The following is a 15,620-nucleotide window of genomic DNA, read 5'->3' on the forward strand; positions in this document are numbered from 1 at the left end:
TTATTTTGGCCTCTGAAGGAACTGCAGTTTGCTCTCCCAGACTGAGGACATTGGCCCTTGCCAGGCTTCTCTCTCTCTCTTCCCTTGGAAACGTAATAATACAGCCAGAGGAATGTAATAACTACAAAAGACAGGAAGATAGAATCTTTTTTTCCCTGCCACTGCATAAGCAGTCTTATCAGGCTGGGATGTTTGCTTCTGCTGCTGCCCCTTGGCTGGGTGGCTGTCTGTCATTACAGAACTGCGGAGCTGCCAAATACAAGTGGCTGTCTCTCCTAAACAAAGGAGAGGCCTGGGCCCAGGAACCTCAATGAGTAAAGGAATTGAAGGGCTAAAGGAAGGGCAGAGTCAAACCATCCCGGGGGTTATCAGTAGAAATCCCATCTGAGCTGCTCAAATCTTCTTTCCAGACTCTTTTGAGAAGTAAAATCCAGAAAATCAATATGAATGTCGCACCTGTCACCTTTAAATGACCCACTCTCCATCCTAAAATTAACAAGACTCCTTGGGTACTTTCCTCTTGTCCTGCTCTTGTTTCAAGATGTAGTCCCACCAGCCTTAAGTGGAGAACGGCATTTGTCATAGATTCTCCCAAAGGGACAGGGTAAACCCAGCCATAACCAGGACAGCCGGTGCCTGTACACCGCAGAGACTTAGGTTTTGACAACATAGAAATGACTGCAGCATTGGCGTGCTTGCTTTTTGTGTTAATAGCATCTTATATAGCATATTATGTATGTGGTTGTTCTAACAAGCCTAATTCTAGAAGACCTACACACTAAGGTAGGGACTAAACCATACTCTTATAGTTACATTGCAATCAGTGGTGCAGTTATCCTGCCAAGATGAGTGACAGATTACAGTTGCTAGGGAGTTGCAGCTCACAACTGTTAAAATAATAGTATTTTAGCTAGGGTAGACAGAATTCCTACTATGTGTTAGACTCTGGGCTAAAAGTTAGAGATACAAGAAAGAAGTTGATGTTTAGTAGTGGAAGATTAAATTAATATATTCTGCTGTGTGTTACGGTCAAATATTATTTTACAGATTATACAACTGAGACTGGTAAAGAAACTCTTAAGAAGGGATTCATATCTTCCCCAACCTCAAAGGACTTACTGTCTAAACCCTGTTCAACAATATCCAGTGCCTTGTTTCATCTTTGTATGTACATCTAAGTCATCAGTTGGGCTCTAAGCTCTGTCAGGGGGAAATAGGGCTTATCTCTTTCCATCTCCGGAGCCAGGGACAGTAAGCTCTCAGTCAGTGATGGTCGATGATGATGGTATTTAACCTCACTAGAGCTACCCCTAGCATATTATCTAAGGGAAATAGGCCCTAACACTGTGAGATCACCACTTGATAATATCAAACCAAAAAAAGAACTAAATCATTTAAAATTCAGTCTGATATATTTGGTTCCATTGTCCAAAGCCATCTCATATTCAAAGCATTATATCTAAAAACCTATTCCAAGGAAATTATAGTGCTATTGGGGTATGATATAAGACATATTATTTTTTCCTTTACTAAATTTGAAAATCAATGTTCTTTAAAGATTACAACTACAACTACAATTGCAATGTCTGTTTCTAAACATCTGCTCACTTAAGAATTTATGCTCCTTTTCTGAACACAAATTCTTCCAAGGTATTTGTGCACTTTGAGTGGCTTTGCAGTCTGCATTTACAGAATTCAAAGCTTAATTTAAATCAATTGTTTTACTCTGACAGGTACACAGTTGACTGCACAGGGCACAGGACACTCCTAAACGTGGCCTCGCTTGATCTACTTTTCTATTTACAATTTTCAAAATACAGTGGAGAAGAGACATGTTTTCTTACTACTAGTGCCTCTCTCACCTGGTAGAAAAGGGGAAAAAAAACCTGTAAATCGGGCTTCCCTGGTGGCGCTAGTGGTTGAGAGTCCGCCTGCGAATGCAGGGGACTCGGGTTCGTGCCCCGGTGCCAGAAGATCTCACATGCCACGGAGCAGCTGGGCCCGTGAGCCATGGCCGCTGAGCCTGCGCGTCCGCAGCCTGTGTTCTGCAACGGGAGAGGCCACAACAGTGAGAGGCCCGTGTACCGCAAGGTAAAAAAAAAAAAAAAAAAAAGCCTGTAAACCAAAGGCTTTAATGTGACTGCTTGATCACCTTTTCAAGCTTATGTGGATGCACTAAGTTCATTAAAGAATTTGGAAATGTGTGTGATAGAGAGAGTCCGTAGCTGCCCTTCCATTTCCTCTGTGCCAACAATTAAGCTTCCAGTCTCCTGCTCACAGGGCCTTTCACTCTAACAGAGTGTTATGACTGCTTGGGACTGAATTTCATAAGTTTGAGGAGTTCCCCAGGAGATGTAAGATCCCAGCTGTTATTTTGGATTGGCTCCAGGGCCTGAAAACATCCACAATATATGTTTTTAATCGTGCATTGACTTTTACGAGCACCCACACTGCATACTGAACAGCCACCTGGAAGTTTCAATACTGCTACCAAAACCCAGCACTTCTTTTCTATTGCATGCAGTGAATTTGAAAACTCTTTTAACACCTAATATGCACTCCTAGTGGGTACCCAAGGATTCTTTTAGATGTTGTTAACTCACTTTTAGCTGCAAAACCCTCTTTGAAAATTTAAAATGCAAGAGGAAGCTTCCTTGGATAGTTTATCTTCTTAAGGAAAAAATAAAGGGAGCAGAAAGCAAACAGAATGAATCCACGTGGGTTTTATTTTAAAATCTTCAGTTAGAAGAACATTACTGGGGAAAGGGGAAACATGGGAGAAGCAGCAGCTCTAACATGAGTAATTTAAGTAAGGCATGTGTGAAAGCCAAATGAAAGTTCATCTAAGAAAAATATTAGAGTGTATTTATTTATTTATTGGCTATGCCACACAGCTTGTGGGATCTTAATTCCCTGACCAGGGATTGAACCTGGGGGCTTGGCAGTGAAAGTGCCAAGTCCCTAACCACTGGACCACCAGGGAATTCCCTAGAGTGTATTTTTAAATGACAGTACAGGGCACAGTGGTTGGGACAACTAGTAGTTAATCTCATGTGTCACCTTGACTAGGCTATGGGATGCCCAGATATTTGGTCAAACATTATTCTGGGTGTGTCTGTGAGGGTGTTTTGGATGAGATTAATGTTTAAACTCGTTAATTGAGTAAAGCAGATTGCCCTCCCTAACATAGGTGGCCCTCATCTAATCAGTTGAAGGCCTGAATAAGACAAAAAGACTGACCCTCCCCAGAGTAAGAGAGAATTCCTGTTGCCTGACACTCTTTGAAGTAGGACATCAGATTATTCCTGTCCTTGGACTCAAACTGAAATTTCACCTCTTCCTGGGTCTCAAGCCTCCCAGCCTTTGGAGGGGAACTACACCATCAGTTCTCCTGGTTCTCAGGTCTTGGGACTCAGACTGGAACTACAGCCTCAGCTCTCCTGGTCACCAGCTTGCTGGCTGCACATCTTGGGACTCATGACCTTCTATAATTACATGACCCACTTCCTTAGAATAAATCTCTTTACACACACACACACACACACACACACACACGCACATCCTACTGGTTCTGTTTCTAGGGAGAAACCTAATATGGAGACCTATGTTCAAATCTTGCCTCTACCACATAATAACTCTGGGCAATTTATTTAACCTATGTGTTCCTCCACATAGGTAATACCTATATGGCAATGTAATGGCGAAGATTAAATGAGCTGGCACTTAGGCACTTAGCACGGGACCTAAAATGTAGTTTTAGTTTTATAGTTGGAAAATATATTAATGCATTGGTTAAAAAAGAAGTTATGCAGAGCAGACTCTTGAGACTCATGGCTGGGTTTCAAAAAGTACAAGAACTCCCTAAAATTGTGTGCAAATGTTTGTATGAATGTTTATGATTCCATCGCCCCTCACCTCCCTGCCACACATGCACTTGGGGATGCAAGAAAGTCTATAGTTCTCATCAAGTTCTCACAGGAATTCCAAATCCAAAAAGAGAATAAAGGTCCCTGATAAGAATGAGAAGAAGACTCCATAATAGAATTAACTTTTGGTTTTGCTAAAGAAAAGAATTAATCCAAAAGAGATTTATCTTCGTAAATTAGCTTTAGAATTACTGACACTCAAACTCTCCATCCTCTCTTTCCCGTTAAATTCAAACTTTTCACAAAGTCATCCATACTGCTGACACCCAAGTTTTCAGTTCTGATTCACTCCTAAACTAACTGCAATTTCTCTCCGCAAAAAGGCATGATTATCATTTCAGGACCCTGGGGCTAAAACCAGAGGAACATTTTGACTCAGTCCCAAGTCCCCAGTTGGTTACCAAGTTCTTTCAAATCTACCTTTGAAATTATTCTTGACTCTCTCTCCTTCCTTTCCATGAACATTGTCCTGACTCCTGCCTTTATTATCTTTCACCTGGTCAATCCCAGTAGTCTCCTGCAGATTCACTTCTTCAGCCCCTCCTTACTCCAAACCACACCGCCGCCAACCTTGTTGTTTCCCTTTGAGTAAAATGACACGCTCTCTTTCTGCCTTCTCAAGTCTTCCAGCAAGTCCTCATACCTATTTCATTTTGCCTTCAGCCGCAAATGCTCTCCACATATGCCTGCCCTTCCTTCCTTCCTTTCTCCTTTCCTTCCCTCCCTCCCTGTCTCCCTTCCTTCCTCCCTTCCCTCCCTCCCTCCCTCCCATCCTTCGTTCTCTCCTTGAACTGCCCCCAATAGCCCCTTAAACCCCCTTTACTTTGCATCACTTCCATTCCCTAAACAAATCATCTGCCTCCAAACTCTTATATCTTTGCTCATTACAACTGAAATAGGTTGAGATCCTGAGGCTAAGTGAATTTGCCTTACAATTAGTATGTGCTGCGGTCATAATTTGAACCCAGAGGTACTGGGCTCTAGAGTTTATCTTTCCACCCCACATAGAACTATCCACTTTCATTTCTACTCAAAACAATATTGTTTCTATCTTTCAAGGCCCATTAATATTCTACCTCTTCTTTGTATCTTGATTTCTCTAATTTCCCAACCCCCTGTACTACCATATTTTCCTAGTGATAGTATATTATTGCAAGTTATGTTGTGTAAGTCTATCTTACTGTACTCAAGTTTTTATAGGGAAGTATACATTAAGCAAGCTGATTCTGGACTAAAATAGTCCAGGTTCAAATCCATCTGTCTGGTCCTGGATAATTACTTGCTTCTCCCTGCCTTTGTTTCCAATCTCATACTGTTGTTGGGTGGATTAAATGAGTTAGTACATGTCAAGCATTTAGACCTGTACTTGGCATACAGGGAGAATCCAATAAATTTCTATGATTATCATCATCATCATCATCATAGGGTGAGGAATGTGGCATTTGCTTCTTAGCATTGCTGCAGACATCAAGTATTGCACCTTGTAGTGCGTGCCCAGTGGATGCTTGCTGAAAGGATGAATATTAAAAATAATTTTCATTTCCTAAATGAATCTCCAGTGATCATGAAGACTGGCCCATAAATGTGCTAGTAATGGAAATTTCACTTATTTCAACAAAGCTTGACAATATTTCTAGAAGAAACCTTTTAGGTTAGAATGGAGAGCAATGAATTTTTATTATTTTTACTATTATTATGAAAAGAGCAAAAATATGTAGTTGAATGGAGGACTAGACAGAAATAAGCATTTCATCAAGAAAATTAAATAGATGCTTCCTACCTTCATGACCAAAAGCGTCTAATAATATATTCAGGTTTAGCCCCTTGTGTATCTAAAAAATTAGAATAGTGAAGTGATTAAGGAAACTGACTTCAGAGGGAAAATTAAGGTGGCCAGCCACATCTAGTATAACTTGGCTGAGCAATAACTAAGAGCTTTCTTGCTTGAAATTCATGGACTCAGTAAAGGAGTAAATACCAAAAAGGGAAAGGAATTATTTATCATGTTGGCAGGTGATAAATAAAAATAAAGGAAGAAATGAAAGGAGAGGGTAGGTTGCCCAAGAGGCAAGATTTTTTAAAAAAATAAATGTATTTATTTATTTTTTGGCTGCATTGGGTCTTCGTTGCTGTGCACGGGCTTTCTCTAGTTGCAGCGAGCCGGGGCTACTCCTCGTTGTGGTGCACGGGCTTCTCATTGTGGTGGCTTCTCTTGTTGCGGAGCACGGGCTCTAGGTACGCAAGCTTCAGTAGTTGTGGCACCCGGGCTTCCGTAGTTGTGGCTCGCGGGCTCTAGAGCACAAGCTCAGTAGTTGTAGCACACAAGCTTAGTTGCTCTTTGGCATGTGGGATCTTCCTGGACTGAGGCTCGAACGCGTGTCCCCTACATTGGCAGACGGATTCTTAACCACTGCGCCATAAGGGAAGCCCAAGAAGCAAGATTAACTTGTACATACTGTTGATGAATAGTGAAAAGCACTGGTTAGAAAACACCGTGTGCCTGCGTATTCTACCAGTTAACATACAGATTGAATCAATCATTTTGGAAAGCAACTTGGCAGTGTACAGGAAGTGCAAACTGCGTATCATTTTACCTAGCTAGGCTAACTTGGAACTCTCTCTTAAGGAAATTATCAAAGATGTGGACAAAGGTTTACTCTCAAAGATGTTTATCACATTTTAGTTTATGATGGCAAAAAATTGGAAAGGTCCTAAATGTGCAATAATAGGGAATTGTTTACATAAATTATATTGAATGTTGTACAGCCCTTAAATATCATTAACTTAAAAGATAGCAGTAAGTTCTCTTTTTTATTTAATTTATTTTCTTTTATTTTTGGCTGTGTTGGGTCTTCGTTTCCGTGCAAGGGCTTTCTCCAGTTGCGGCGAGCAGGGTCCACTCTTCATCGCGGTGCGCGGGCCTCTCACTGTCGCGTCCTCTCCCGTTGAGGAGCACAGGCTCCAGACGCGCAGGCTCTGTAGTGGTGGCTCACGGGCCTAGTTGCTCCGCGGCATGTGGGATCCTCCCAGACCAGGGCTCGAACCCGCGTCCCCCTCATTGGCAGGCAGACTCCCAACCACTGCACCACCAGGGAAGCCTAGTAAGTTCTCTTGATATAAAGTTCAGCTGAAAAGAAGGTTGCATACCATATCTCATAGATTCTAAGGTGCATACTTTTTCATATTTTTACATATCTAAAATCATCGTGTTTCTTAGAGTTTAATTGCCTGTGCATGTATATTAAAACTTGCACATAGGGGACATCAGCTTAAAGGCAAATTCTGGAGACAATAGCAGAACACTTTCAAAAAATGCCCTATCACCAATACCCTAGCAGGGAAAGAAGATAATTGTGTAAAGAAACACAAACATTGAAAAGTCTGAATCACAGAGTGAATCATAAGAGTTGAAGTTTGAATACGAAAAAGTTTTAGGAATACCTACCGAATTAATTTCACTTATGTTTTATTCATGTAAGCTCAAGATATCTGATAAAAACCTATGTCTAGATGATGTTTTTCAACAAGTATAAAATAATAATTCTAAGTAGTTAAGCATTGTTTCAAATTATCAGCAATTTTTTCTTAATAGTACATAAAATAGGTATTTATATAATATTAATATAATAGACGACCTACTAGATTAATGAAAAGCGATATGTATATATAGTATAAATCTAACTTTTTTTAGAGGGGAAGAGATATGTCAAAATATATTATCTCTGGGTATTAGCATTATCTGTGAATTTTATTCTTTTTATACTTTTCAATTTTTCTAAAGGGCAATATTACATTTTAAATAGGAAAATCTTAGTAAATATTGTCTTTAAAAACAATAGTGAAAGCAAATTTGTTGAAGACGAGATTTTTTTTCCAGGTACTCTGGAATTGGAATATCCATCAACAATTCTGTAGTAAATAGGCTAAGGATTGAATTTGAGAAGTTTGGGTTTCATTTTCTCTTCTGCCAGCCTAGCCATTTACAAAAAGTTTGAACTTTCTAGAATTTTCCTATTCCTATGTGTAAGAAATACACAATAATGCTCACTTGCCTACTTCAAAGTAGCAGGGAGTGAATATCTGGAAAGAAACAAATACATATCATAATTGCAGGGAGTCTGAGCAAAGAGCAGGAACAAGGCATTTTGTGAAGACAAATCTGTCTCCCCTTTAACTTATCACTGAGCAGCATTCCTTTCTACACTAGCTGTGGGGTCCAGACCAGCCAATCTATTGAAATCCCCAGGAACGCCAACCTCAGATCAGTTTCTGTCTGATGTACCAAAAGACTTAGAAAAAAAAAAAAGATGCCCCTTAGGGATTTGTAAGCTTATTTATTTTTATAACCTGAAAATTCCAGCCTCAGGGTTGAATGCAAAGCGCTTGACACGTGTGTATTATGCATGTATGAGCATTTGTTTATATTCTCTTTGACTTTTAAAAATCTGTTCAATGAGCCTTTTTATTCCATGCTTATTATATATGATGTTTCATTAAGATCCATGGATAGAGTCGCTCCTAGTTTACATTTACATTATTTAAGCCCTGCAAGTGATATTTGCTATTGGTTATGTAAATGGAAAATAACTTCTGAGATTTATGACATGATTTTCCTTCTTGTGCTTGGTGGCTGGGTTGCCTCCTGATTTTTATTTATGCCCTGAATGATAATCAGCCCCTTCCTTTTGCCCACCCACACTGTAGCCTAAGCTTAAAGAAACAGCTTTAAGACTGGAAATGAAGACTGGGGGAGGTACAACTGCCCTTAGCTCAGAATGACACTAGCTAGCTCCTCCTTGAAACCATGAGGCAATTCAGTTTCCAAGAAGAAATACCAACCTGATTTCCAGAAGTGAAGAAGCAGGAAGTCCCAGAGCTTGACCAAGAAGCTACCCCCGCCCTGCACTTTGCAGTCAGCCCCAAGGGACATCAAAAAAAGATCTATACTCTGGAAATGCCTATAGATGATTAAAGGGTAGACAAGGGAAGTACTTAAAAATTTGGAGGAACAATAGACTAGATGAGCACCAAGAAATGGGACTGTCTACAGCCACCCTGAAATCTAACAGGAAGCAGCAATTTGCAAATTGGTCTGTTTAACGGATGAAATGCCATGATGGCATCCTCTCAGGACCACAGTTGATCTTCTCAGGACCCCAAACAAAGTGAATTTTATCAAGCCAGCAACATCACTGAACTTGTATTTCAACAAAGAACGGTCCACATGCTACTAGTGAAACTTCGACAATAGTATCATTTTCCATGTAATTTAGTTCTATTTTAAACTCACTTCACAATTCCAATTACTATTCTAGTGTTTTATTCTTCTTAGTCATATTCCAAGCAGCCTGAAAGAAATTTTACTTTGAGGCTGCCCCTAGCTTTTTCAAATTCTGACCCTTCTCAGCATCCTCTTTTCCATCACTGCTGTTTGTTCTCTTTCTCCCTGGAACCTTCCATGTTGTCACTTCAAGATACAGACCTTCTCACCTCCTGTCTACCATCCCCAAACAGCATCTGTCCCAACTGTGATCTCTGCTTTCTAAGTGACAGTTAACTAATCTGATAAACTAATCCATGCTAATGTGCTAATGTACTATAGGTCACTACTGTGCAAATGAGACCATGCTGGTTTCCTAACCTCTTTTCCCTTCCAGGAATTTTTACCAGGGCCTTTTAAAGAATGTCTTATTTCAGCAACATGGATAGACCTAGAGATTATCGTACTGAGTGAAGTAGGTCAGATAGAGAAAGACAAATATTATATGATATCACTTATATGTGAAATCTTAAAAAAATGATAGAAATGGACTTATTTACAAAACAGAAACAGACTCACAACCATAGAAAACAAGCATGGTTACCAAAGGGAAGGGGGGGAGGGATAAGTTGGGAGTATGGGATTAACAGATGCACACTACTATATATAAAATAGGTAAAAAACAAGGATTTACTGGGGAACTATTTTCAACATCTTGTAATAATGGAAAAGAATAAAAAATGTATAGACATATACATATATGTATATGTATTACCAAATCATTTTGCTGTATACCTGAAACTAACAAAATATTGTAAATCAACTATACTTCAATAAAAAAAGAATAAAAAAGAATGCCTTATTTCAAAGAGGTAGTATTAGCAGTGGGAATTTTAGGTAACATATGAGACGTATGGGGGGAAACTAGACAGCCCTTTTGGTTATTCTTCAATCACAACACAGAGGAATGGTGTCACAAGGGTTGTAGCTGATTTGACTATTACATTATGGATGACTCTGCAACAGTTCTGTCTGGAGCTGCTGTGGTTCAGCATTAGGTTAAACCCTAGAAACATGCCATGTAAAGCGACTTGCATTTTCATGTCTATAACAAACGTTAACATTTGAACTCTCTATTTAATTGGTATATATTTAAACTTTATTTGCAATGGTAAGAAAAGGCTTTTGGCATTAAGCTGCTGCTGTGTAGATCCTAAATGTCTGAAAAATTCATTAAAATAGCACTTTAATTTTGACAGAGTTGAACTACTGGGAAAATTAATTGATTATTTCTCACTTGAGCTTTGGAAAAGTCATTAAGGTTTTTATGGTTTATGGAAAATGGAGAATTGAAGTACACTGAAATCAATATGTTATCTGATGTACAGAGAAAATGGCACTTTAGATAAAAGAGAGCGTGAACAGCTCCTTGGAGCTTTTTCTTCCTTTCTCCTGATTCGACAAGCATATTTACATAGAGCTTCTATATTTACTTGTATTCAAAGTCCTTAGTCAGTCATTTCATTGTGCTACACATTGTGAGGACAGAATAATGAGGTCTGAGAGATGAATCACTGCATTTTAGAATCTATTCTTTCCTGGCTATTTCCAAAAAATATTAAGGATGTAATACAAAGCACCAGAGATATTCGTATAGGTCTCTGCATTTTGTGATGAATTTTTACAAGAAATTTTTAATTGGGCTTACATGGTAAGGGCAATGGAAAATACTTCAAGTGTTCTACATTGTGCTTACATGCATTTTGGAGAAAATCATCATGCTTTGTAGAAATAATGGGCAATGAATTGGATATTGGCTGATGCTACCAGCAAGACTTAGGAGCTCATTCTGTGAGATTAAACTAGACTTAGAACAGGGGGAAAAAAAGAACTGGTAAGACAAAAGATCATCATGTAGTTTTTCTTTAGTTTATTTCCTCTTCTCAATATGTTTCTCTGATATACATACCAATGATCCTGGAGGGAGGAGGGGGACAGTTGGTCTTATTCCATTTTTGAAAACACTGAATGCATTTATCCATTTCCACCATCTCTATTCCAGAAAGAAAATGATACTTTTCTTTTTGATTATTCATTACTGCTTCCAAACTCCTTCAGCCTGACCGACCCTTTCCTTCCTAAAATCACTCCCAATTCATCATCCTTCTACACAGTTCTATCCACAGTAGACCATGGCAGCATGTGATATGGAGGGGATCCCGTAAGAGCGTTAGTGATAAAATATTTGCTAGCATCTCAGAAGCATTCAGCAAATAGAGTAGCCCTACAGGTAGCAATTGGTTTTGTTGGTTATCACGGGATACTTGAAAACCAGGATGTTGTCTAGTAAGAATTTACCCTAGACCAGGTATTTTGAGGTAATCAAGCAATTGCATAACACGAGTGTTCTCATTACGTTAGCATTTGATACTTGACATGTTAAGTATTCATTTATTTATAGTTTCACACTTTATCCAACTGGTTAACCATTGTTTTCACTCTTAGGAAGTCAGTAATCCCTAGGGAATATACCATGAATAGAGAAACTCTTTAAATACCCTTTATTAAATTGTATTCTAACCTTCTTTCTTTTTCAGTTTTATTAATAAAGTCTGTGGAAAACTCATTAATTCATTAAGAAATAAGCGAGCACCCAAACCAAACCAGGGTGTCCGTTCATCTCATGGTTGTCAGTCTGGCGTACAGCCCTTTACCTGGTCTTTATGCTGCCAACTTGTGAGTGACTAATCCCTGCCTTCTCCCACAGTCAATTGATCTTCGTATATGTTCCCATGTTAGGCATCTCTGAACATGTTCGACCAACTTGCTCAGACAAAGGCTTTCAGTTGGAGTAGAAGACTAGCAATTTTTACTGCTTCAATGGTCGCTCGTAAGAATGTAATTTATTAAACAGTCTCTACTAAACCAAGAATAAGAATTTCTTGTTCATGATTATACTACAACTATAGATTTATTAAGACACCAAAAGGAAAAAAATCTTTTCAAAAGATTCACTATAGCATGTATTCTCTAAAGGGGGAAAACTGTTAACCAAAGTATAAGTTGGGGTCAAGAGCTTTGTGTTATTACCGTTCTCCCACCTGATCTGTTCAGTGATCCCAATCATTTGACATAAGCACCAACCAGTGCTCTTTTCTGAGCAGTAATTCTTTTTTCTGCCTCTAAGTTTAATCCTACAGATTCTGAGACCACCATGATGTTATTCTTTCTTCTGCTACTGGGATTGCACTTCCCACTCCTAGAAGGAGAGTCTTTGGGTCAAGGTGACATGGTCTCCGTGAAGTTCACATTAAAACATACCTGAGGTATGTAAAACATTAACTTATTAGCACCAGTCATGACATAATCAGATTGATTTATCACATTTTAACCAACTAGCAACCAGCTCGGCAGGTAGAAATTGCCAGGAGATCAGGGGGACGGATGAAAACAGACGGGGAGTTGTTCTCAGGAAAACAGACTTACAATGAAGAGATGGAAAAATCCGTGGACAGGCAGCAGGAAGGCACTGCCCAACCAGGAAATGGGGAATTAGCTAATGCTGAAGGGTCCCTCCAGAGACTAACCCCACACCTCGCAATTCTGCTGAGGCAACTGTTTCCAAGCAGTTCTTTAAATAAAATATCCAGTCTGAAGTGAAAAGGACAAAATATATCAGCTACAACATCACAACATTCTTGGGGGTTCCCCCCTGCCAGCTCTGGAGGTTTTTTTTGCAGCTTTGGAGTTGCATTTAATTCTGATAGCAATATCAGTAGACTGCCTGACTTCTAATTGGATAAAAATCATTCACACTGAAAATCAGTAACCTGCTCTTCCTTGGTCCACTCTGAAGGCCCTGATGAGTAAGTAGCCTTTATATTCTTGGGCTCTTTCAAAGTGCAGACAGTAACAAAGATGGAAAACACGTCAACCCTTGTGGGTGGGCAGATAAACTTAAGGGATCAAGGACAAATGACAGCTACCTCACACCATCCCCATGTGAAATTTTTTTGTTGTTTTTTTTTTTTTTTTTTTTTTTTTTTTGTGATATGCGGGCCTCTCACTGTTGTGGCCTTTCCTGTTGCGAAGCACAGGCTCCGGACGCGCAGGCTCAGCGGCCATGGCTCACGGGCCCAGCCGCTCCGCGGCATGTGGGATCTTCCCGGACCGGGGCATGAACCCTTGTCCCCTGCATCGGCAGGCGGACTCTCAACCACTGCGCCACCAGGGAAGCCCCCCCATGTGAAATTTTTTCCCACAATAGCTCATCCTTTTTTTTTTTAATTGGAAAAACTTAAAGTTGAAACATAAAAATTCAAGTACAGACGGCTCACATGAAATGTGTAAATATAGGAGAAAGAGTAACACAGTGGCTGACAGCATAGACTCCAACAGAACTGCATTGGAATCCCAGTTCCATCACTTACTATCTATGTAAACTTGAGCAATCTTACCGAGACTTTGTTTTTCTGTCTGTAAAATGGAGATAATAATAGTACTTATTTTTTTTGTGGAATATACTAAGTATCCCATAAGTGAGCTGTTACTAATTTTTTAAATTAGATGTTATTCTACTAGAATTTACTTCTGTGATTTAAAGGTTTTAGACATTGTAATTATAGAGAGAGCTACCATGGAATAGTTTAAACAAATTATAATCGAGGATCCATATGTCTACAGGGTATTCATTGCTAGGACAGTTGCTTCATGAATACAAAAGAAATATAATCCCTAATTTTTTCCCTTATGTGATATACCTCATGGTTAGGGAGACAAGACTACCTTGTAAATTTTTGTAGTATTGACTTAAAAGATTGGTTTTGGTACAGATGATTATGAAATCACATGTAAAATAATCATGTAACATAGTCCTTTGTCTTCCAAAGCTTCAAAACGATCATAGGTAGTGATCAAATAGTGCAACCAATGAAATAAAGGCAGAAGTTGCAGTGAAATAGTAGCCTATTCAATTTTGCATTCCCTAATTTTAATTTCTTCATTGTACAAGCTGATAAGGCACCATTTTAACCTTTGCAATGGGTCATATGCAGACCTGTCCCACTGATGCAATGAATCCAGACTGAAAGGGATGGACTCATTTCCATGTTTTGTGTATCAGCTAAATCCTTACTGCTGGACAGAGACCCAATTAGCATAGATAGGTTGGGAGAGGTGATGCTGCCAACCAGTCGGGGCTCGAATGTGCAACTGGACCAAACCTCATGCTCTACCCCTATCAGGTAGGCAGCAGAAACGCATTTCCTCTGCACTTCTTCCTTACATATCCCTCAAACTAAACATTGCCACGTGACAGTATGTAGTATCTATTTACAAGTGATTTATGACTACATTAAAACAATGACAGGGACTTCCCTGGTGGCGCAGTGGCTAAGAATCCGCCTGCCAATCCAGGGAACACAGGTTCAAGCCCTGGTCTGGGAAGATCCCACATCCTGCAGAGCAACTAAGCCCGTGAGCTTTACAGCCCATGAGCCACAACTACTGAGCCCGCATGCCTAGAGCCTGTGCTCATCAATAAGAGAAGCCGCTGCAATGAAAACCCTGTGCACTGCAACGAAGAGTAGCCCCTGCTCACCGCAACTAGAGAAAGCCTGAGCGCAGCAACGAAGACCCAACACAGCCAAAATAAATAAATAAAATAAATTTATTAAAAAAAACAAAACAAAACAAAACAAAAAAAACGACGACAAACATTGGGAAAGGGGTCTTCCAGGCTTTACCTTGGACATCACACTAAGATGAAGAGGGAGAGGGGTTATAGAACTGAGTTGCTGACCCAGGCTTGCTTCTATGGAGACATTTTCTGTTTTCCATAATGAAGGCTAGAATTGCCTGACTCTAGGAGGTACCACCCGGGAGTTATTTGTTTCATGGTTCAAAAGTTTGTTTACTGAGCTTTTGTTCTGATAATGATCTGAAAGTCAGTTTTACTTTGGAATGAATGGCAAGTCTAACTTGAATTTTTTATTATTTGAGTTGTGCTGCAAGAGGTCAAAAATGACCATATCACTGATCCATGGAGAGACACAGAGCTATCTTCTGTAAAATAGCTAAACTTATGTCTGGTTTAAAGTAATCTTTCTGGAACACAACATGCACACACACAACTTACTCTGTCTTTGTCTACCTATTTTGTTTCACTCCACAAAAGTAGAGGGGGTGGGCAGTTTGAAAGAATCAATATTTTTTTTCTAAGTCAGGTCAATTTTTCCACACCATTTTTACTTTGACAAATAATGTTAACAGTCATTCCCATGAGTAAACAGTTTCGAAGAATACTACCTCCTTTGGTTAGGACAGTGTTGGGAGATGGGCAGTGGTTACAGAGTAACTCAGGTTTTCAGAAAGAGTGTGACTACAACAATAAGACATGTTTTCAAGCGTGGCTGATGGAATTCATGTAACTATTT

This window comes from Orcinus orca, chromosome 11 (genome assembly GCF_937001465.1).
Source record: "Orcinus orca chromosome 11, mOrcOrc1.1, whole genome shotgun sequence".
Classification (NCBI taxonomy): Eukaryota; Metazoa; Chordata; class Mammalia; order Artiodactyla; family Delphinidae; genus Orcinus; species Orcinus orca.